This window comes from Silurus meridionalis, chromosome 3, assembly GCF_014805685.1.
Source record: "Silurus meridionalis isolate SWU-2019-XX chromosome 3, ASM1480568v1, whole genome shotgun sequence".
Lineage (NCBI taxonomy): Eukaryota > Metazoa > Chordata > Actinopteri > Siluriformes > Siluridae > Silurus > Silurus meridionalis.
In genome coordinates, this window is record NC_060886.1 from 33,203,441 (window position 1) to 33,226,576 (window position 23,136).

Genomic DNA, 23,136 nt, shown 5'->3' on the forward strand with positions numbered 1-23,136 from the left:
CTCTCTCTCTCTCTCTCTCTCTCTCTCTCTCTCTCTCTCTCTCTCTCTCTCTCTCTCTCTCTCTCTCTCTCTCTCTCTCTCTCTCTCTCTCTCTCTCTCTCTCTCTCTCTCTCTCTCTCTCTCTCTCTCTCTCTCTCTCTCTCTCTCTCTCTCTCTTTTTTTTTCTCTCAGACCAGAGTACAGATGTGTGATATTAAGGAGATGTGTGAGGATGTTATCAGTGTGTCTGGTTACAAACTACTGATGTTTTTGGGAGTGTGGATGAGAGAGCTGGTCTCATAGAAAATGATTATTAAGTTACTGAAAATAATTTGCATTGTTTAGTGGCTGTTTCTCTGATGTAGTGACTGGCAGAGTAATGAAAATACTCCACCATGTACAATAATTGAGTGACAGTAGGTGGCGCAATAATGACCTTGTTTATTCATGACATAAGAATTAATGATGTCAACATTAATAAAAAAAACACAAAGGTAAAGGAGAGAGATCTCAAAGTAAGCTACCTAGTAGCTGAACTCGTAGCCTAATCAAAAAGCCCCACACTGTGACAGAGACATTAATGCTACCTGCCTGCAAAGCCGCTGATTTGTATTAAAACAGTTTATACATATTTCATAGAAGTATTGTATCGAAGATACTCGTCTTGAAAGTACTCTGTATCGGATTGAAAGAAAATGATTGGTATCGCTCATCACTATCGACGACACCAGTTGAAATACTTGACTCTGTGTGCTGTGATGTGAAATCAGACACGGGACTGCAGACTGCAGCTCACTGGAAGTATTTAATGTTTCTCCTAAAAAACACACAACAAATCAGCAGCCCCTGTGGTGATATTTCACTTATTGTGTGTGTGGTAGACTTATCACCATGTGCCCTCACATTCATAAAAATACAAACAAAAAGTGTAAAATATTCACACAGATAGATAAAGAAAGCTCACACAAAAACTTCAGTGAGAAAAAATAAAAATATTATTTCGGCTGCTTCCTTTAGGGGGCGCCACAGCGGATCATCCTCCTCCACACTACCCTGTCCTCTATTTCTGCTTCTTTCAACCAAAATATATAATAAATAAATATAAAAGTAATTAATATAAAATTAAACCAGTTTATCATAAATTTAGGAAAAACCCACCACTCCAATGAGATTACAATACAGAAAGGGAAGAGGAGGAGTCAGGACAGGAAGTGACATCAGCTTCTATTATCAAGGCATTTAAGAGAAGCACCCATTTTGATCAGGCAACTACAGTTATAAACACAGATATGAGTATAAACAAGACAAATCAACAGTTTAGTATGAATTGAAACAGGACATGTAAATTGAACAGGGTAAATTATACACCTGTTACATACATCTATAGGTTTAAAACGAGGAAAAGGTTTGTTACGGCACATGCGATGTGGGCGTGGCTAAATGACGCTGATGTGAAACGGAATCCAGAGATTCATCGTGTTTTATCTGTAAGTTTTACCGTCAAATCTTTCCATTCAACATGTTTCTATTATTTATACAGTAATATTCTTATAGGAAAGCTTTTTTAACAAGATTGAAGCCTTTTATGCTTTTGAAGACGTTCGCGGAAGTATTTCTTCCCATGATGCATTGCGAGATGCATAAATTAATCAATTAAAATAAATATAAAAATTGTAAAGAAGTAAACATGAAAAATTACAGTATTGTGTTCAAAATGACGCTTTAACACTACAATTTACAATATAATGTATATATTGTAATCAAATTAAGTGAGTGAACTTTTTCATCTACCATGATCATGTGAATTGTAAAGATCTCTTGGTATAAATACAGTGTATGAAATATTAGAGTTTGGTCTGGGTCGGAATACACGCTCATGCCGAAATTCACCTGCTGTGTGTGTTACCAGTGGGTGAACTAAATAAATGGAAGATTGCGTTTGTGTTCCTGACTTGGGTCTTTTTACTATTTAACACTGACTTGCAGTAATAACTCTATTTTTGTGTTAGAATATATCATTTTTTAATATATAATTTAATGTTACAGCATATTTGTTTTATATTCTGTCTCTCTGTTAAAATAAATCTAATATAAAAATTCTAAACTGTTAATTTCTTTGTAAGGGGGTAAATTTACAAAAATCTTTTATTTCTTTAACTGCATCAGGGACGAGCATCTTGTTGACAGCGGCTTTGCAGGCAGGTAGCATTAATGTCTCTGCCACAGTGTGGGGCTTTTTTTGATTAGGCTACGAGTTCAGCTACTAGGTAGCTCACTTTGAGATCTCTCTCATTCACCTTTGTGTTTGTCATGAATAAACAATGTCATTATTGCGCCACCTACTGTTACCCAATTACTGTACATGGTGGAGTATTTTCATTACTCTGACAGTCACTACATCAGAGAAACAGCCACTAAACAATGCAAATTATTTTCAGTAACTTAATAATTTTTTTTGGAGCAATATGAGACCAGCTCTCTCATCCACACTCCCAAATACATCAGTTGTTTGTAACCGTATCATACAAATAAATAGTTTAAAAATCATACATTGTGATTTCTGGATTTTTTATTTTAGATTATGTCTCTCACAGTGGACATGCACCTACGATGACAATTTCAGACCCCTCCATGATTTCTAAGTGGGAGAACTTGCAAAATAGCAGGGTGTTCAAATACTAATTTTCCTCACTGTATGTATATTTTGCAATGTTTCTTCTTATTTACATCTGTAAAAAATACCAAGACTAAAAGGTAAATAAAATCTGTTTTCCACACTCTTTATTGTTCTTTTACCAGGTCGTAAGTGTTCCACCTGCTGCAAGTGTTCCACCTGCTTTACTCCACTCCTACTGCTGTAGCGCCCTCTACCTCCACCCCCACCATTATACAGCCTGCACTTACATTATCACTGCTCATTCATTATTTTCATATTTCAGTATTTACTCCACACGCAATTATCTCTGGAACGTCCCCAAAGCCTTTTATAGTCATATTGTCTTTTATTGAATAGAAGATTATTTGTGTTTTCTTTAAAAGGGAAATCAGATCTTTACATTTCCAGCACATGTGTGATTTTACATGATTTTACAAGTCACGGTTTGGTGAATCCTTCAGCAACAATTCAGCAGCCAAACCTAATGTAAATGTACCAATGCAGATTCCTGTCATTTAAAAGATCTTCATATGTCATTATCATCATCATTATTATGCTTAAGTTCATAATATACAATATGTGTCTTTACAGCCTGGTAGTCAAAGTTCATCTCCTTCAGCCAGTCCTTCATCTGCATCCAGACCTGCTGTTTCTTCCAGTTCTGCTCCTTTAACCATTTCTTCCTGGTGTTTTGAGTCACTCAGAGACTTGATATTATTTTACCATTTATTTTGTGGATTTACTACTATTATAATCTATAGTTATTTATCATTAGGTTGTTGTTTCAGACCCAATTAGGATCATTTTTTAAATCTTTGTACTTGATTATATCTATTGTTAATTAACCTTTATTAATATATACATTGATTTGTAATATTGTAGCATTTTCAGTAATTAAAAATAAAATGTTTTATTGTTTATAGAACAGTGACTCGTGAATTATTCTGTGAACCTGCTGAACCCATTATCATCTTCATTATTATTATTATTATTATTATTATTATTATTATTATTATGTAGAATATAAATATAAAAGATAAATACAGAACATGTCCCATATAATGAAAAAGAGACTTTTGTTAAAAAAAAGTGTTAAAGGTTAAATAAGTACATTAACAAAAGAAATAAACATGCATTTTATGCACTTTATTGGAATTTCCAGTAAAAAATCAGTCAAATCACAAAGATATTAATGAACATGAGTGACAAGTGTACATCACTTTTTATTCACATCATCAGTATTTGTGTGCACTATTGAGGGATTCGAACCAGCGTCATTCACATCAGAGATTCTCTCTGGGAAGCACATAAGGCAGTTTGCTATAAAATATATACATCAATCTGCCAACAACCATAAGAAATGTGCAAGACATGTTTCCATTACCTTTTCTTTTTTCTTTCATTTTTACATTTTTTCTTTCTCTTTTTCCTGTTTTTCCTTCTTTCCCTTCTTTTCCCCTCTTCCCACCCCTTAACAGACTATTGATCCCAGCTTCACACAGCTCACATCCTCAACTCTCAGTCTCACACTGCCCTCTAGCGGCACTATCCGGACGTGCTTTATGCTCCATTCTGTACTAATGTGACTTCTGTTTGTGTTTTTTAGCAGTGATTCTCAATCTTTTTCTGCCATTTACCACTTCAGAGGGGTGGATTTTTAAACCCACTTGTCCTCTGTCACCTTAAAAAAGTATAATAAAATACTTCAAGTTGAAAAATGTCTAATTTATTAAACTAACCAATTCTAAATGATCATCAACTAGCATCAAAAACAAAAATAGAGAAAAGAAAGGTGTAATTGTGTTATCACTTTGCCTTTCTGTCACTTTGCAATCTGTGTAAAATAGAGCAAATGCATACATCTTTTAACAACTGAGTTGTAGACTTGATACTGTCACTCTGACAGATGAGATCTGTATTTAATTTTCAGTTTAGCAACATCTAAAAGTTTAAAAATAAGATTTGGCAAAAGGAACAGGATAACACAAACCACAATTATATTTTCTTTAAAGATGAATTTTGGTTTATTGCTTCTACCATCTACGTTTTTGTCTGCTTGTGCTGAATTACCTGTTTGCTTGTTTTTTGTGATCAATGTCACACATTTATCCATTGAATAGATTTTCACAACATTGTTTGTGTTGCTTTGTGTGTATGAACTTTATTCATGGTGAAATTTATTAATGAAGAACAAATAAATAAATAAATAAATCCTGCCGTTCATTGCGCCCACCTGTCATATCTTTATTCTCCACTAGAGGGCCCACACTTTGAGAACCACTGAGCTAGGCTAACTAGCCGGCTAACTAATCTTAGCTTTAATAGTCTTCATCCTCAGTCTAAATATTCTACATTTAGTGAGTTATAAACACAATATAAGTGTCTGACGAATGTATTTGGTTTTGGTCAACTTTCAATTAAATATTCTAAGAAACTAGTTAACACAAAAACAGCGCTAGCAAACCCGGCTAGCATGAGGCTAATGATGATGTCTCCTACACCATTAGCCGAAAGGTCCATTTCTGCTCACTGCAACATTTCTGGAAATATTATCTCTCATTTATTCTTTATTTTTTAGTCAAATTTAGACTAAACGGAGCTCTTTACTGATGTGGTGTGGAAAAGTCACGTGTCCCAATACATTTGGTCACACAGTGTAGATCAGACGCAGGATTGGTCTGTTTTGTGTACATGCAGGATTCAGGAGCATTTTTATTTTTTATCATATTGATATTTAAAGTTAGTTTTGTATTAAACTTGTTCAAACCTAGAAGCCTTTTTCTAAGACGCACCACCCAGTAACAGTCACTCGTTCCTCCACTTGCTCTCAGCTCAGGTTGGTGTGCAGCACGGCAGCACTTGGTGTCTAACAAAGCCACTATCACGTCCCTGGGGGGCCTCGAACCACCAACCTTTCAGTTAACAGCCAAACGCACTGACCGATTGCACCACAGAGACATTAGCATTTTTTTTTTTGGTCATTTTGAAAGCTACATTGGCACATAAACATTAAAAAAATAAACCCTGTGTCTCTGATTGTATTATTCCCATTCTACTGGATCCACTGCAGTTTACTGGGTGGCACCTAAAACATCAGATCCTGGGAGATGCACAGGCTAAAACTCAGACACACACACACACACACACACACAAAAACCCTCACCACAACCGATAGTTCAAACCACATACAGAAAATAAACTCCTGAAATGTTTAATCAGATTTATTAATAATAACAAAATACAAATTCAATACCTGTGCCTTCTTTGCTAAAATATATATAATTCTGAAATATTATTTGTACCTTTGTGTGTTTGCATCTATTACATTTTATTATTTGACATCTTTGTAGTTTTTCCGGTAATCAAAAATAAAATGTTTTATTGTTCATATAACAGTGACTCGTGAATTATTCTGTAAACCCACAGCATCTTCTGTGTTGCCTGTCCAGAGTAAAAAACAACCCTATGTATTCACAATTCAAGTTTCAGTGACACGTCAAATAATGTCACAGTTAAAGTATGTTTAAACCAATGATATTTGCATGGGAGGATCATGGGAATATCTTTTGGGTTCAAACAAAGACGACTATTGTCACAGCCATTTGTTGGTCAAAATTACCACCATAAAGGATGCTTACCACAGTGAGACTAAAGCATTATATACTCATGTATGGGTAGGATAGGAAAACATCTGGAATATCAGAGGAAGAGTCATGGCATTTTGACATAAAGGGAAGATTCAGACAAACTTTTGATTTTCCACCAATAAGAACCAACAACCATTAGCTTTTTAACGCCCGAACAGGGACTTGAACCCTGGACCCTCAGATTAAAAGTCTGATGCTCTACCGACTGAGCTATCCGGGCTCTGCTCACATGTCTGCTGTTGCAACACCTGGCCTCAATAAAATACTTGTCTCTGTGCAAAAAAACAAACTTGAAAACAAACTTGACATTTCATCACAGAACAAATGACTGACACTAAGTTCATTATTTCACTGTATGGTGTAACAGATTGTTTCCTGTACATATGAAAACTAACTCTTGAATCTTAATTACACCAACAATCAGGAACTTTAAATGCGGAAAATTTCAGAGACTGCAACGTGACCATCAGACTCCATTTGTCATTACAACCGTGACGAGAAACATGCAAAGCCAACTCTGTGCCATGAGGCAGGTTCCTGCAGCAACTCTGACCTGTTGGCACAACGTTAGCGCATCTGACTCCAGATCCAAACATTGTGTGTTCAAATCACGTCGAGGTCATGGTTGCAGCGCTCTTGCTTTGTGGCCTCTTTTAGCAGCTGTTCTATCTTTGATTGTCTAATGTGGAGACTGAATTTGTCCAAAGTGGAGTCTGTCTCATCAAATTAACATTACTATATTATAACCCTCCTATAACATGTTACCAAGCTTTGTCAGGTTTGACTCGCTAAAGGACTTGGAGGAGATGAACTGAGATGATCAGTCAAAGGGAAATTAAAATGTATCTTTATTTTAAAACTGTTATGGACTATGAATTAATATCCTTCTAAAAGTTGCTAAGTAACACCATGACATCATTGTGCGATGACGTCATTTCGTCGTTGAAGTGCAAGACTGCGTCTTTATGTTACAAAGTATATAGAAAATGTAGTACAGTAAAACCCCATTGTACAAACAACCTATAGTACGAGCAAACGGAGATACGAGCGACCTTGCTCGCAAAATTTTACCCTATTTCACTAGCAAATTTCGAAGGCACGAGCAAACCCATGCTGCAGGTTCCCCGTTTTCGGCGGAGTGAAGCATCAGTCGCTTAGATGATGACGTATCACTCGGTCGCTCTCGTTGTTCAGTGCAGCAAAAACATAACTTTTTTGTGTTATATTTTTATTTCACTAGAAATCTTGAAAAATGTCTCCCCAGAAAATCAGTGATGGTGCTGTGAAAAGGAAAGTAAATAGAATTACCATGGAAACCAAGAAGGTTACGAGCATGGTACGCATCTCACACTCGCAATTAACCACTACCACATGATTAAGTGTTCAATTATGTTTACATTACGGTAATGTGCAGAACAGTACAAATACTTTTTAAGTGCAGAAATAAGCGATCGAATGAGATCTCGGAATGGATTAAATCGCTTTTACATTCATTCTTACGGAGAAAATCGGTTCGAACGTACGAGCAAATGGACACATGAGCAATTTTCAAGAACGAACTATGCTCGTACAACGAGGTTTTACTGTACAGAGTCTCTGTATTTTCTGAGCAGCGCTGCAGCGCCCCCTGTCACCAAACAGGTGAACACTTCCCAATAAAGAACAATCAATCAATCAGTGTATCGTTCAAGGCTGGTCAGGGAACATTGATGGATACAGATAAGACACTATACAGTGCATTTGAAGAAAACATTCACTTGTTTTAAGGTCAGTGTTACTCTGATATAATTTTAATTTTTTATTTTTTTTAGAACGATCACAAAAACACAATGAATTTTCTCAAATTGTCGGGTAATCTCAGCAAAAATATAATTATTATTATATAAATTGTAAATTGTATGTGTTATGTTCAAAAATAGATTAAATAACAAAGGTGCATATGACATACATATTAGGTCTAAACATCAAGCATCGATTTTAGATGCATCTTCAATGGAATGAATTTGTGTAGGCAGAACACATCAATAAAAAGGAACTACATACCTGTTTTTACTAACGAGCCTTACTCCCTTTCCACTTGGTCTCCTGAACACACAACATATGTACCTTTCTCCTCTCCATCATATCAGCTACCTCTCTCCCTTTACCAGTAATAGTAATTGGGACCGGCACTAAGAGTGCACTGGCTTGTGCAACCCTATTGGCTGGGTTTTTCCTATCGATCTGTCTAATTTATATATCCATCTTCCTGCTAGTCTGTATTAACAGTTTTTTTCTGGCTGTTTTCCCACTATTTGGTAACCATCTACTTGTTTATTCTGTATGTCTGTGTTTGAAATACAAAGGGGAATAATTATTTCATTATTGTTTTGATTTCTAATGAAAATAAAGTCACTGTCAGAAGTGGGATTTAAACCCATGCCTCCATGTGGAGACCAGAACACTCAGTTTCCTGGAAGGTATTGAACCTTGAGTCTGGCGCCTTAGACCGCTCGGCCATCCTGACATACAAGCCTGTGTTTTTATCCCCTTAGTGGCTGAAAAAACTATTTTTGCAAGTTTCTGTCTACTTGTTTGTCTTATCTATTCTTCTTTTTGTGTTTCTTATCTATCTACATCAGTCTTATCTTTTTTTCTGTCTGAATGCATATATATGCCTGCTCATCTTTCCTATCAATCTATTGATCTCTCTAATTTATATATCCATCTGCCTGAAAATGAAGTTAGTGTCAGAAGTGGGATTTAAACCCATGCCTCCATGTGGAGACCAGAACACTCAGTTTCCTGTAATGTATTGAACCTTGAGTCTGGTACTTTTCAAATATTACTCTGTCTGTCTATCTATCTATCTATCTATCTATCTATCTATCTATCTATCTATCTATCTATCTATCTACATAACGTGTGTTGCACTGGAGGATTAATTTCGCCTCTTTTATATTTATTTATTTATTTATTTATTTATTTATTTATTTATTTATTTATTTATTTATATTTTAATTAAAAATGATCAAACAGAAATGTTTTATACAAAAAAAAACTAATTAAACATTTTGTTACCTAGTAAATGTATGCAGGCTGAACAACAACCATAGAAGATCCACATATAGAACACAAGCAGAGAAAAGATGATGATCAGGAATGTCTCTGTTCTCAGTCATGTTTACATCACTGACTCCCTCTGTCTCATTCATGTTAACCCCAAACTCTTGTTGCCTTCTGACTGCTTATTGTTGACTTCGTAAACTAGTCTACATCTGTGGTGTGTGAGAGCCAAACAGAAAAATTGCCATTGGTTTCTCTTTGATGCACGCAAGCCACAGTGGCCTTAAGGCAGAACCTTGTGTAGTCATGGTTAAGTGGGTAAGGTGACGGATTTGAAATCCATTGGGGTTTTCCTGCACCATGTTAAAATCTTGCCTACGTTTGTTTCTTACACATTTCCCACAGCTTGTTCTGCCAGAACACAGCTCTTTAACACTGCAGCAGAACTATTTTAAGTCAACCCTGTAGATAATTAAACCGCAAACGAAATACGTCTGCTACATTTGCGTGTTAAAGTCTTCTGTTGCTTGTTTGATACTGAAATATTTTGGCAAAATTTCACTGAATATCGAAGACTCATCCAAATGCTTGAGCATGTCTTTGGACAAAAATAGTTGAAACCTCACTGTGACACACCAGTCTAGCTTTCATTTGACATTACTGGCTTGAACACTTGTTTTGTTATCATGATCGTTAAGCATGGTCTCTCATTTGAACAGAATCTGATTCCAGGAATGGCACAAAAGTGTGCAGCTGTGTGGCTAAATCTGTGTGTAAATAAAGTGCAAAGGGAAAAAAATGCAATGTCAATCTGCTAGTTTTCTCAGATTCTTTATTTTATCGTTTCTATAGTGGCATTTTATCTTAATAATTCAATAAGGAGATGGATCATAGATGAACCATGACACTCTTATTTACAGCGTTTGTGAAAGAAAAAGTGTCACATAAAAGTAAATCAGTGTATTGCATAATGTGAACAAGTGAAAAGGACAGATTTTACAACAATGCTGTACAGAGTACACTGATCTGCATAATCCAGTCCTTTATTGTTTTCTGAAAATAAGCTTAGTATGTGTGTTTTGGACCTATCTGGTTGTTCGGAGAAATAAATACAAATCTTGACAAACTAAAAGAAAAACTGTGTGCAGTGCAGGATAACCTTTGTATTCTATTTGACAAGAGCTCGTGAGACTGTTTAACATAGAGCTAAAACGTGCACCTTTTGACTAGCATTTGCAGCGACCCTCGATCTCGATGGATCTAGGCTTTGGAGCCGCTGATTAAATTCTGCAGTATTTACGGAAGGAGATTTGTATATATATATATATATCTTGAATAACTCAGGATACTAGCGAAACGGATGTTGCATTTTTTTCCCTTTTGCACTTTATTTATACACAGATTTAGCCACACAGTTGCACAATTTTGTGCCATTCCTGGAACCAGATCCTGTTTAAATGAGAGATCATGCTCAGCTATCATGATAACAAAACAAGTGTGCAAGCCAGTGATGTCAAATAGACTCTTTTTGTCTAAAGACATGCTCAAGCATTTGGATGAGTCTTTATTATACAGAAAAATTGACCAAGAAGGTACACCCCTATCTGAAGTGCGATTCAAACCCACACCTCCAGAGGAGACTGCAACCTGAACGCAGCTCCTTAAAAAGCTCAGCCATCCTGACAGCCAGGCTTTGAACGTTCTTGCATTGGTGACCATGTCTAGGCCATATGGTGAACATGCAACAGTAGCAGATGTATTTCGTTCACGGTTTAATTATCTACGGTGTTGACTTAAAAAAGTGCTGCTGATCCACTCAGCCATGGTTACGGAAGGTTTTCCCGATTCTGCACATCCATCAAAAACATTTGTTTTACTGATGCGCCAAGTCTCAAATCAGCACTGAAATCAGCCATGATGCGCACATTCGACATTTTACTGTCTGGGGCGGCAAACACGGCAGCACGTTTTGTGCTATTTTTTTCTCATAACAACGAAACAAACATAAATTACTGTCTTTTTTGATCGAACAGAGCAACACATCATTCAAATATGTAAAGGCATTACTTTTTTTTGTACCCAATAATAATAATAACAACAAAATGCTGTGCTTTTGTAAAGTAAAGAAAACAGATAGGGGGCGCTTTCTGACGTCTCTGTCATCTCTCTTCACATTTAGAACAGCGCGATTAAATATTTGAATCGACTGACAGCCCTTATATTAATATGATGTGAGGTCCAGTTACCAGTGTGACACTGAAACAAGTAAAAACGAAGCCTTTACTACTAATTAAGTACATGTCAAAGCCCAAACTTCTTCACTGTAACTTCAGTAAAAAAAGTATAGTCAGAACTTCAACTTTTACCAGAGTCTTTTAAAACATGAATATCTGTACTTCTACTTAAGTGAAAGATGTGTGTACTTTTGCCGCCTCCTTGCTGCCACATAGCAAATACTCAGCCAGCTGTTGAATGAAAATTCTTTGCTATTAGCTTTAGGAAAAAATATTGCATAAACATATGCATTCGAGCTAACAGCTAATAAGGCAGAAGCATAGATTAGATTTTTGTCTTAATGCTAGTCCTACCATTAATTTCAGACTTGCTAAGGTCCTCAACAGAAAATATGATTAAATACAAATATAGTTAAGATACATATTGACAAACAATAGCCATGCCATAGCAGTGAAAACGTGCTATGTCTGATCTGCTAATATCTGATCATAGTCTCAACAAACCACTAAAATTCTGTTTAAATTAGCATGCAACACACAACTGTTGACAGCAATTGCTCTGAGGGTCCTACTCTTACAGCAATAACAAAGCAGTGCTGCAACTAACAAACATTAGGCACCACTGTCCTTAGTGGTAGGAGCAATTGATGAATGTATATTTGTTTTATATAAGAGATTTCTAAAATCTTTTGTAGAACAATTGTTGTACCACTGGACTGTGCGCTTTGGTTGTAAGAGAAACCCCTTGTAATCAAGAACTCGGAATCTGCCATTGCCTGCCAGTTGAATCAACACAAGCAGTATATAATTGTTTGTGCCGATGAGACGAAACACGTGTAGCTGTTTTACTTGGTTTTTGTTGCAGTTTGTCTGCCTGTAGAACCACTAGCAGTGATGAAGATTTCAAAAGAAAAAGTGCCTCGTGTGAGGATCGAACTCACGACCTTCAGATTATGAGACTGACGCGCTACCTACTGCGCTAACGAGGCGACCTGGCCGAAGGCCATTACTAGGAACCCCAGCTCTGAGAATGTAATACAATAAAGGTCCTGTTGGCTGTTGTTTTTCTTTTGTCTAAAAAGATTTTTTAACTGATTTAGAGCAACTGCTGTACCAATGTACTGTCCAAACTGACTGTACGGTATATCCATGTTATTACAAACCTCGGAATCTGAGCTTGCTAGGGCGTTGTACCACCACAAACAGTTTGCTCATTGATAAAAAGGCCTATAATGTTTTGTGTTGAAATCACAGCACAGTCGTACCCGATTTACCTGATTTTCATTGCAGTTTGTATGGCCATGGTACCACGCTTTCAGCAATAACAAAGGGGACCTGCAACTAACCAACATTAGGCACCAATGTCCTAAGTGGTATTCAGCTGACCTAGATCGTTTGCTCTTGGACCCATGCATGTTGTATTGGTTTAATATAAGAGATTTTTTAATCATATTTAGAACAATTACTATACCATTGGACTGTTCACTTTGGATTTAAGACATACCCATGTAATCAACACCTCAGAATCCACCATTGCCTGGCCGTTGAATCAACACAAGCAGTCTATAAATGGTTGTGCCGATGAGACAAAACAGTTGTGCCTATGTTCCTAATCTTTGCTAATCAAACATTATTGTAGGCTTTGGATGTGTGAGCACAAAGTATGGAATGATTCTGTGTCAGGAATATTTGTTGGAACATCCGATTAGGGTACAGCAACGTTTTGGTCAAATGAGTAGAACCATGTGGAACTGCGCCCAACAAAGCATTTCGGGTTAGGACGAGAAGCACGGACATGTCACATGCGATATGGCTCTTCAATCTACCTAGTGTAAAATGAAAGTTACTAGCAAGACTAGTAAAAAATGCACAACGACTCTGGTGGGACTCGAACCCACAACCTTTCAATAGCTCTACCGCTGAGTCTAGAAGTCCAATGCGCTATCCATTGCGCCACAGAGCCACTACGTTGTGGAAGTCTGTATTTTACTATCTCTGAACTGTAAATCTCAACGGATGGCTCGTAGTCTGTTTAACCCTCTGGAGTCTGAGGGTGTTTTTGACCCCTTGAGAGATTTTGACATGCTCTTACATTTGGTTCTTTTTAGTTGCTTTTAAAATATATTATTGACTTATTACACTGTATTCAGCACAAACTGGGCTATCATAATATGTAAACAACTTATATGTGTTTGTATTTTTGACAAAATAAGGTTTATGCGTGGTTTTTAAAAAAGCAAAAAAAAAACATCACTGAAATAAGGCCACAAAACCAACAGTACACATGTTTCCCCAAGACTTTTTGAAAACAGATCTTCCAATGTAGGTTTTTTTTATTTTTAATCATGTGAAAATCATTCTGCCTGCTCATTCACATTAAACAATACTTTGATTTAAAATTTAAAAGACACTTTTTACTTTGAAAGGCCATATGCGAAGAGGCGTCGACATGATGTGACTGACAGCTTTGTAGACAATGGGTCGCATAATGAGCTGTCAATTACATAATGAGCTGTGGATCACTGAGCCAGGATCACAGTGAGAAGTACAGTACTACAACAAGGAATGTGTTTCCTTTGTGTTTATTAAAAATACACATTAGCAAGGACAGCATTAAAAAGGGAATTGTGTAACAATAAAACAACACAGTACAGTATGTATAAAAAATAAAGAGTGCAACAAAAACTAACACAATACACTACAGTAGGGTTCTGCAAATCCTAGCCTGTAGGGCTACAATACTATGCATTAAATAATAATAATAGTGTATCCATTTGAGGAATCGGCAAGAACAAACAACTTGAACCCCCACTTAGTTGGCTTGGCTTTCATGTACTGTGTCCTCCCAGTGTTAGCTTTGCATGCTACCATCCTCTCATCCACGGCTAAATGTCTACTAGGATGATAAATTGCTTTGCATGTGTTACGGATTGTGTCCATAAGCAGTTTCACTCTGAACAGACGGTCATGTTCAGATGTGCCCCTCTTTCTGTAATTTTCTTTGTCTGCATCTGGGTGACTCATGCGTACATTCCACAAAATTGTCCTGTATCTGTCCCTTGACATAATTGTTTGTGGAAAGGGAACTGTGAAAATTCTGCTCTGTCTCCAGTAGTCTATGATGGAGGGCAACTTTACCATTGCCATGTAAAATAAGAGCCCAATGTAGCGATACATCTCCCTCACGGTTACATCTCTCCATTTGTATTTGCGTCCCTTGGCTATTGACTTGGCAGCTTGAGCATTTGTGTTGTGGCACAGAGTTGACACTCTCAGAGAAAAACATTTTATATAGACTACATGGAGAATGAGAGTCAGAAGACCTCAGTTGAGGTGTGGGCAGGAATCGCAGAGTCTGTGGAACTGTGTCATTATCTGTCTGATCCTTCCATGACATGGTGGACTGTCTGTGTGCTGCCTTTGCCCTTTTTGTTGTTTGCAGATGACATTTTGTTGTTTGCATATGACATACAATGCAATAAACTAAATATAATTTGAGAAAATATAAAATATGTACTTACTCAGGATGATTCTTGGTCGAACTCAAAATGGAGCGACGCCTGCGTGGCCTGGTGTGAGTTTCCAGTGAAGGCAGGGGTGATGCAGCCACATTCCTAAAAATAACCAAACAAAAAAATTTTCAGTATTTTTGATGAATACACTTGAACAATATATGTTTGTTAGCATGCATTGTACATATAGCATTTACACCTCAGCATTCTGGAACATCTCTGCTAGCTAACACTACATAACAGCCTTTCAGGATGATCAGTGACACCAACCAAAACTGACCTGAGGCTAAAATATAACTTTATATAACGTCAACAATATTTAGGGCATACAATTACAAACAATTAATGTTACAAATGAGCAGATTTTGGCAGATTTTTGTTGTAACATTAAAAGGCAATGCTGACAAAAGCGAGGCAGCGATGTCTACAAACAATATGAGTTTTATATGATCAGAATGTAAGACTAAATAACTTACTCATCGTAGCAACTTGCTGGAAAGTCCTCGCTCTTCAAAATGCAAACGCTCCTCGTCGGAATCGCAATCTTCTTCGGATGAAAAGGTAAATTCTCTGGCATTGTTTTATGCCACTGTCCGGGGCGTGTGTGTGTGTGTGTGTGTGTGACTCAACGTGTGAACTGTTTTACCTGTGAATAGTGGGGGGGCGTGTCCGCTCGCAGCTCATTATCAGATAATGAGCTGCAGTGGAAAATCTGTGCCTCTTCTTGGTTTCACATGATTTATATTCATTGGAAACATATGTTTTTTATTTCACTGACTTATTCTAAAACTACACACTTTAAGCTGTCTAAAGATATATTTTTTATTTCCGTGTGTCAGCTATTGGCCGAGTTTCAGCGCTTTTTGATGACGTGTTTCTAAACGAAGATCACGCAGACAAAGGCGACAGATGGCGCACCCTGACTATTTTATTCATTTAAAAAAAATACAACGTTTTGTTTATACAGTGAGCATACACAAATGAAAGTAGACCCTTTACGGATTTAAATGATGTATTACTTTGACATGTTTGATCAAATATGACCGAGCAGTTTCAGCTCTTTTTGCTGGCTTCTGAAAAAAGAGCACGTTTGAGCGCCGGCGGCAATTCAGACTCCAAAGGGTTAAGCAAACCCTGCATTGACTGGTCAGTTCACATACACAATGTTCTCACGCTGGACATTTTTTTGTGTGTATTCTAGCAACTGTAGTAAACAAAACATTGGCTGATAATCACGTAGCGAAAAGTTCACTCATTTTGCTCACAGCTTGTCGAGAGGTAAAGTTCTCGCTCTCCTTTACTCTCTATACTGTACATAAAAAGCCAATTTTTAGTTAAACATGAACATCAGTCTGCCCAAAACTATAAGAAATGTGGAAGGTTGGTTTTATTTTCCCTTTTCTTTCTTTTTTCTTTTATTTTTCTAATTTGTTTTTTCTCTTTTCGCTTTTCCTCTTCTTTTTCCTTCTTCCCACCCCTTAACAGACTACTGTTCCCCAGCTTTTGGTGCAATCGGTCATGGCTTTCGGCTGTTAACCAAAAGGTTGGTGGTTCGAGCCCACCCAGAGACGTGGTTGGTTGGATGGACGGATGGAAATATATGCATACAAGAAAAAGAAAAGATTTTCCAGAAAGCAGGAGGCAAGAAATTGAGGTAGAGGGGCATCTTCTACATCTACAATCAATTATTTGTTTTTGTAATACATTTAGAAAAGTGTCAACCATATTGAGGTAAACGCCAAGCGGTGTGTGATTAAGAATCTACTTTTCTTTTTTTTAGTTCTTTAGATCAACATATAAAACACTGTAATATATTATAGGGTTGTTTATCTGTTCTTATAGCTTCATTGTCAGTGATATTGTTCATCCATTTCTGATGGTTCTTTGTGTCCTTCAGTCTGCTGTCCTTCATCTTGCAGTTTGATCTCAATCATGACTCGTTTCTGTGTAACAGAATGCAGATGAACAGAGAAGCTTCATGTGTGTACATCTACATGTAGAGGAATGTATCTACCTTGATGTTTTCTCTTCTCTGCATCTCCTCTTCTTCTGGTTCTGCTGGAGAATCTGCCTGAGAGCAGTTTCCATATCTGTAGGCTAAAAACAGCAATAAGCTTAATTTCACACACTGACTCTGTGGATGTGTAGGGGTGTGTGTACCTTTTTCTCTTAGCATGGTGGATGTGTGTAAGTGTGTCTCACCTCGTCATCGGCTCTCTGCCTCGTCTTTCTGATCTCATCCAGATAATGCTGTCCGATTTGTTGCAACTGCCTGAGATACTCTTACACACACACATTCATCCCTCTTTAATTTAGAAGACAGTCAGAGACACCGGTTGTCCCTGTATTCTTGTGCTGCTTGTTGAGGTGCAGCGACTCTCTTATTGAGGAATCTGGACCATTCAGCATCTGCTGTACTTGGCCTCAGACCCTGCATTTAAATAAAGTGAAGTGAGATTTAACATTAAAAACAAATGTTTACGTATTTTCAGACCTATAAGTTAAAAATATTTAGACCTTTTTCATGGTTTAAGGAGGATTCTGGTCTCCTAATATATGTGTGGGTTTAAATCCTACGTCTGAAATAACAAAATATTATTTTATTTGATCTATTTAATGTCCAAATATTCACATTTGTATCTGTAATATTAACTGGATGTGGGCTTGGTCTGTAAACTGTAAACACTCAAAAATGAAACAGTTTTAAAATAAAAGTGAAGGAATTAGAAATAAATGATGTTTGTGATCTGGCACACTTGATATTGGACAAAGTGTAAGAACTGCTCTCCAACTTCTACAGCTTCATATCTACAGTGGGAAAAATAATTATTTAATCCCCTGCTCATTTTATAAATGTACCCTCTTACAAATCCTGTAACACACTGTAAGGAAGTGTTTTATCCTCTGCCGCTTGGGCAGGATTGCCTTCTGTCCCTGGACAGGATGCCCTCGAATTCAGCCTTTCCTCTCGATCTTTACTCTCCTACAAGCGCTTGGGGAAGTCTCAATGAAACACACGAGTCAGTCTTTTAGAGAGATGTTCCAAAGTTTATTGTCTCACACATGAAGATATACTTCCATAAAGAAGGAGAGAAAGGGTGTGTGTGTGTGTGTGTGTGTGTGTGTGTGTGTGTGTGTGTGTGAGAACAGAAGAGAAAGTTAGAGAGACAACTCCACAAGGTTATGCTGAACCTGCAAAAGATAAGCCTAAAACAGAAATACAGGAACCACTGTGTGTGTACGAGCAAAGTAACACATGCCACAAAAAGATCAGGGTATGGTGAACAGAAGCATACAAAAAGGTTATTCTAGAAGCATACAGCAAAATTACTATACTACTAATGACAACAAGATACATATTAACATACTGTGAGAACGTAAAAAAAACTAATAACTTCACATCTGGTCATGTTATTCATTTAGCAGAAGCAACAAAACGCGGATTAGCCATACCAAAAGGCGACAGTGTTCTGGGTCAACCTAATCTAGGACTACTGATCAAGAATATCTTACAATTCCCCTGTTTTATCCATGATACATAAGAATGGATAAATCACAACTTAAATAATCAGACATGTCATATAGGAATAGGATAATATTCAGAAACACGAGGGACAGGTTGCATGGACCTGCTGTGTGCTGACGGGGCGTCTAGTTGGCGTATTGCCAGAAGGTGTTGTCGTGTGGATGAGCCTGGGCGGGAATCCCAGCCCCAAGGCTGATCAGAAAGACAACCATACCGGTCACTGGTTGTGTCACTTCCCTGGATTGATGAGAGGTTGTTGTTCCATTCCCCGTAGCTTTCCTTGACACGTCCTGCAGGTGTAAGGATGTCCGAAGGGTCTGAGGAGTTGTCACGGACCTCGATGAAAGATGACGGAGGGAACAGGAACCACGTCTCCTAGACAACTCATGGGGATGTCAAAGGCTATGCTTCTGTAACATAAAGAAAAATAGTTATACACAGGGTACATATACACACAAATAAGAGGGATCCACAGGTAGTGGGAGGCTTTCGTGTTTCACTGCACTCTTAGTAATATTATTCTGGGCACAGATTAGACACCTAGACAAAATCGAGTCTATCATGCAGTTTAAGTTAGCTATACAAAAAAAATCTGTTTATATCTTACTTCACGCAGTGAGATGGAAGGCATGAGTGACTGTACCAAAGGCCATCGGAGGCCACGTAGGCATTGTGTGATTGCCAAAAGGCAGAATCATTCGGGGTGGCTGAGGATTGGACAGATGGCAAATGGAAATCAGGAATGAGAGCGGAGGAAAGGAGACAGGTGTTAATAGGAGCGCTAAGAGTGGAGAAAAACACCTGAGCTTGAGCCGCACTTTTTGCCACTCTGTCAGCCAAGGAATTACCTTTAGCTTCTACATTGTTGTCATAAGAATGGGCTTTTGTTTTGATGATGGCCAGTGTGCGAGGAAGACAGCAAGCAGTGATAAGGTCCTGAACTAAGGATTTCCCTTCAGCCGAGCGGAAACCACGGACTGCCAGATGCGGCCAAAATCGTGCGCAATATCAAATGCGTATCGAGTCAGTGTAGATAGTGACCTCTTTTCCTTCAGAAAGGACACATGCACGAGTCAAGGCGAAGAGTTCAGCAGCCTGTGCTGAAGAAAAAGGTAAGGAACAGAGAGTAACAACACAGAAATTTACCGAACATGAGCCATCCACAAAAAGTGACTCACCCCTGTCTACAGGAGTGGAAGACAAATCTGGCCGTATACTAGGTGAGTGAATGACCTCAGAGCAGCAATCATGTGTGGTGTCGTGCAGTGTGTCGTCTTGTGCATTAATCAAACGCATGACCTAAAGTGTCGAAAGAAGAGGTATCCTTGATTACTGGTCGAGCAAAGGATAGTTTCATAGCCGGATCTTCTCTGAGCTGTCATGTGTTGTGTGTGCAGGTTCTGAAGGACCTGTTTTACCTGATGTGGAGAGTGCAAGATTATAGGATGAGACAACACTACTTTTTCAGCGTCTTAGACCATCACAGCACAGGCAGCCACTGCACGAAGACATGCAGGTAAACCCTGAGCCACGGTGTCAAGTGTTTTGGACAGGAATACCAAATCAGAACTTACCCGAATGCTGATATCCCGGACGAGCCCCAAGAACTGTAAGGAAGTGTTTTATCCTCTGCCGCTTGGGCAGGATTGCCTTCTGTCACCTGAACAGGATACCCTCGAATTCAGCCTTTCCTCTCGTCCCTACGTATACGGGAAAGTCTCAATTAACATACGAGTCGGCTTTCAGAGAGAAGTTCCAAGGTTTATTGTCTCACACATGAAAATATACTTCCAAAGAGAAGGAGAAAAGGGGTGGGCTGACGGGCGTCTAGTTGGCGTATTGCCAGAAGGTGTTGTCGTGTGGATGAGCCTGGGCGGGAATCCCAGCCCCAAGGCTGATCAGAAAGACAACCATACCGGTCACTGGTTGTGTCACTTCCCTAGATTGATGAGAGGTTGTTGTTCCATTCCCCGTAGCTTTCCTTGACACGTCCTGCAGGTGTAAGGATGTCCGAAGGGTCTGAGGAGTTTCACCGGACCTCGATGAAAGATGACGGAGGGGAACAGGAACCACGTCTCCTAGACAACTCATGGGGATATCAAAAGGCTATGCTTCTGTAACAAAGAAAAATAGTTATACACAGGGTACATATACACACAAATAAGAGGGATCCACAGGTAGTGGGAGGCTTTCGTGTTTCACTGCACTCTTAGTAATATTATTCTGGGCACAGATTAGACACCTAGACAAAATCGAGTCTATCATGCAGTTTAAGTTAGCTATACAAAAAAAATCTGTTTATATCTTACTTCACGCAGTGAGATGGAAGGCATGAGTGACTGTACCAAAGGCCATCGGAGGCCACGTAGGCATTGTGTGATTGCCAAAAGGCAGAATCATTCGGGGTGGCTGAGGATTGGACAGATGGCAAATGGAAATCAGGAATGAGAGCGGAGGAAAGGAGACAGGTGTTAATAGGAGCGCTAAGAGTGGAGAAAAACACCTGAGCTTGAGCCGCACTTTTTGCCACTCTGTCAGCCAAGGAATTACCTTTAGCTTCTACATTGTTGTCATAAGAATGGGCTTTTGTTTTGATGATGGCCAGTGTGCGAGGAAGACAGCAAGCAGTGATAAGGTCCTGAACTAAGGATTTCCCTTCAGCCGAGCGGAAACCACGGACTGCCAGATGCGGCCAAAATCGTGCGCAATATCAAATGCGTATCGAGTCAGTGTAGATAGTGACCTCTTTTCCTTCAGAAAGGACACATGCACGAGTCAAGGCGAAGAGTTCAGCAGCCTGTGCTGAAGAAAAAGGTAAGGAACAGAGAGTAACCACACAGAAATTTACGAACATGAGCCATCCACAAAAAGTGACTCACCCCTGTCTACAGGAGTGGAAGACAAATCTGGCCGTATACTAGGTGAGTGAATGACCTCAGAGCAGCAATCATGTGTGGTGTCGTGCAGTGTGTCGTCTTGTGCATTAATCAAACGCATGACCTAAAGTGTCGAAAGAAGAGGTATCCTTGATTACTGGTCAAGCAAAGGATAGTTTCATAGCGGATCTTCTCTGAGCTGTCATGTGTTGTGTGTGCAGGTTCTGAAGGACCTGTTTTACCTGATGTGGAGAGTGCAAGATTATAGGATGAGACAACACTACTTTTTCAGCGTCTTAGACCATCACAGCACAGGCAGCCACTGCACGAAGACATGCAGGTAAACCCTGAGCCACGGTGTCAAGTGTTTTGGACAGGAATACCAAATCAGAACTTACCCGAATGCTGATATCCCGGACGAGCCCCAAGAACTGTAAGGAAGTGTTTTATCCTCTGCCGCTTGGGCAGGATTGCCTTCTGTCACCTGAACAGGATACCCTCGAATTCAGCCTTTCCTCTCGTCCCTACGTATACGGGAAAGTCTCAATTAACATATGAGTCGGCTTTCAGAGAGAAGTTCCAAGGTTTATTGTCTCACACATGAAAATATACTTCCAAAGAGAAGGAGAAAAAGGGGGTGGGCTGCCAGGTGTGTGTGTGTGTGTGAACAGAAGAGAAAGTTAGGAGAGACAACTGCACAAGTTTATGCTGAACCTGCAAAAGATAAGGATAAAACAGAAATACAGGAACCACTGTGTGTGTAAGAGCAAAGTAACACATGACACAAAAAGATCAGGGTATGGTGAACAGAAGCATACAAAAAGTTATTCTAGAAGCATACAGCAAAATTACTATAACTACTAATGACAACAAGATACATATTAACAAATTGTGAGAACATAAAAACGGTTGACGATAATTACCACATCTGGTCATGTTATTCATTTAGCAGAAGCAACAAAACGTGGATTAGCCATACCAAAAGACGACAGTTTGGGTTTTCCCACAGTGAAGCGTATGAAGAGAGAATAAAGACAAGAACTAAGTGTTCTGGGTCAACTTAATCTAGGACCAGTGATCAAGGATATATATACACACACACATACATTCATACATACACACAAACTAAGTAATTACTTCTGCTATTACATATCAGTGTTAAATAATGAATCACACTAAAAGGAAGTGCAGATTAAATAATGAAACACAATAAAAGGTGGTCCAGGTCGGGGGATAGAGAGAGAATGTGAGAGCAGGTGATTATGAAGAGACGTGTATTGAGTCCCGACCCGGACCAAACTCAAATATTTTATACACTGTATTTATATAACGAGATCTGTACAGTTGACCCTATCATGGTAGATGAAAAAAAAATCACTCACTAAATTTGGGTTACATTGTAAATTGTAGTGTTAAAGCATCATTTTGATCACAATACTGTCTGTTTTAATGTTTAATTCTTTAAGAATTTTATATTTATTTAATCTGGTCAATGCCGCAATGCATCACGGGAAGATATACTTCCGCAAACGTCTTCAAAAGTATAATAGGCTTCAATCTTGTTAAAAAAAGCTTACCTATAATAATACTACTGTAAAAAAATAGAAACATGTTTAAATCTTACAGACAAAACACGATGAATATTTACATATAAAATATTA

At 38.4% G+C, this 23,136-nt stretch overlaps 1 long non-coding RNA gene and 4 other non-coding genes across 5 annotated transcripts; all 5 read right to left on the reverse strand.

Moving 5' to 3' along the window:
* Window positions 1-6,429: 6,429 nt before the first annotated feature.
* Window positions 6,430-6,502, reverse strand: trnak-uuu. The gene has a single exon. It is a non-coding gene; the product is annotated as a tRNA-Lys (tRNA).
* Window positions 6,503-8,677: 2,175 nt separating this feature from the next.
* On the reverse strand, window positions 8,678-8,788 carry trnal-caa. The gene is made up of 2 exons: window positions 8,751-8,788; window positions 8,678-8,723 (listed from the first exon to the last, which is right to left on the reverse strand). It is a non-coding gene; the product is annotated as a tRNA-Leu (tRNA).
* A 3,689-nt stretch (window positions 8,789-12,477) lies between these two features.
* trnam-cau lies at window positions 12,478-12,550 on the reverse strand. Its single transcript has one exon. It is a non-coding gene; the product is annotated as a tRNA-Met (tRNA).
* An 884-nt stretch (window positions 12,551-13,434) lies between these two features.
* Window positions 13,435-13,524, reverse strand: trnar-ucu. The gene is given in 2 exon segments: window positions 13,435-13,470; window positions 13,488-13,524. It is a non-coding gene; the product is annotated as a tRNA-Arg (tRNA).
* Window positions 13,525-21,659: 8,135 nt separating this feature from the next.
* Window positions 21,660-22,530, reverse strand: LOC124383034. Its single transcript, XR_006925197.1, has 3 exons — window positions 22,399-22,530; window positions 21,874-21,999; window positions 21,660-21,797 (listed from the first exon to the last, which is right to left on the reverse strand). It is a non-coding gene; the product is annotated as an uncharacterized LOC124383034 (long non-coding RNA).
* Window positions 22,531-23,136: the final 606 nt, after the last annotated feature.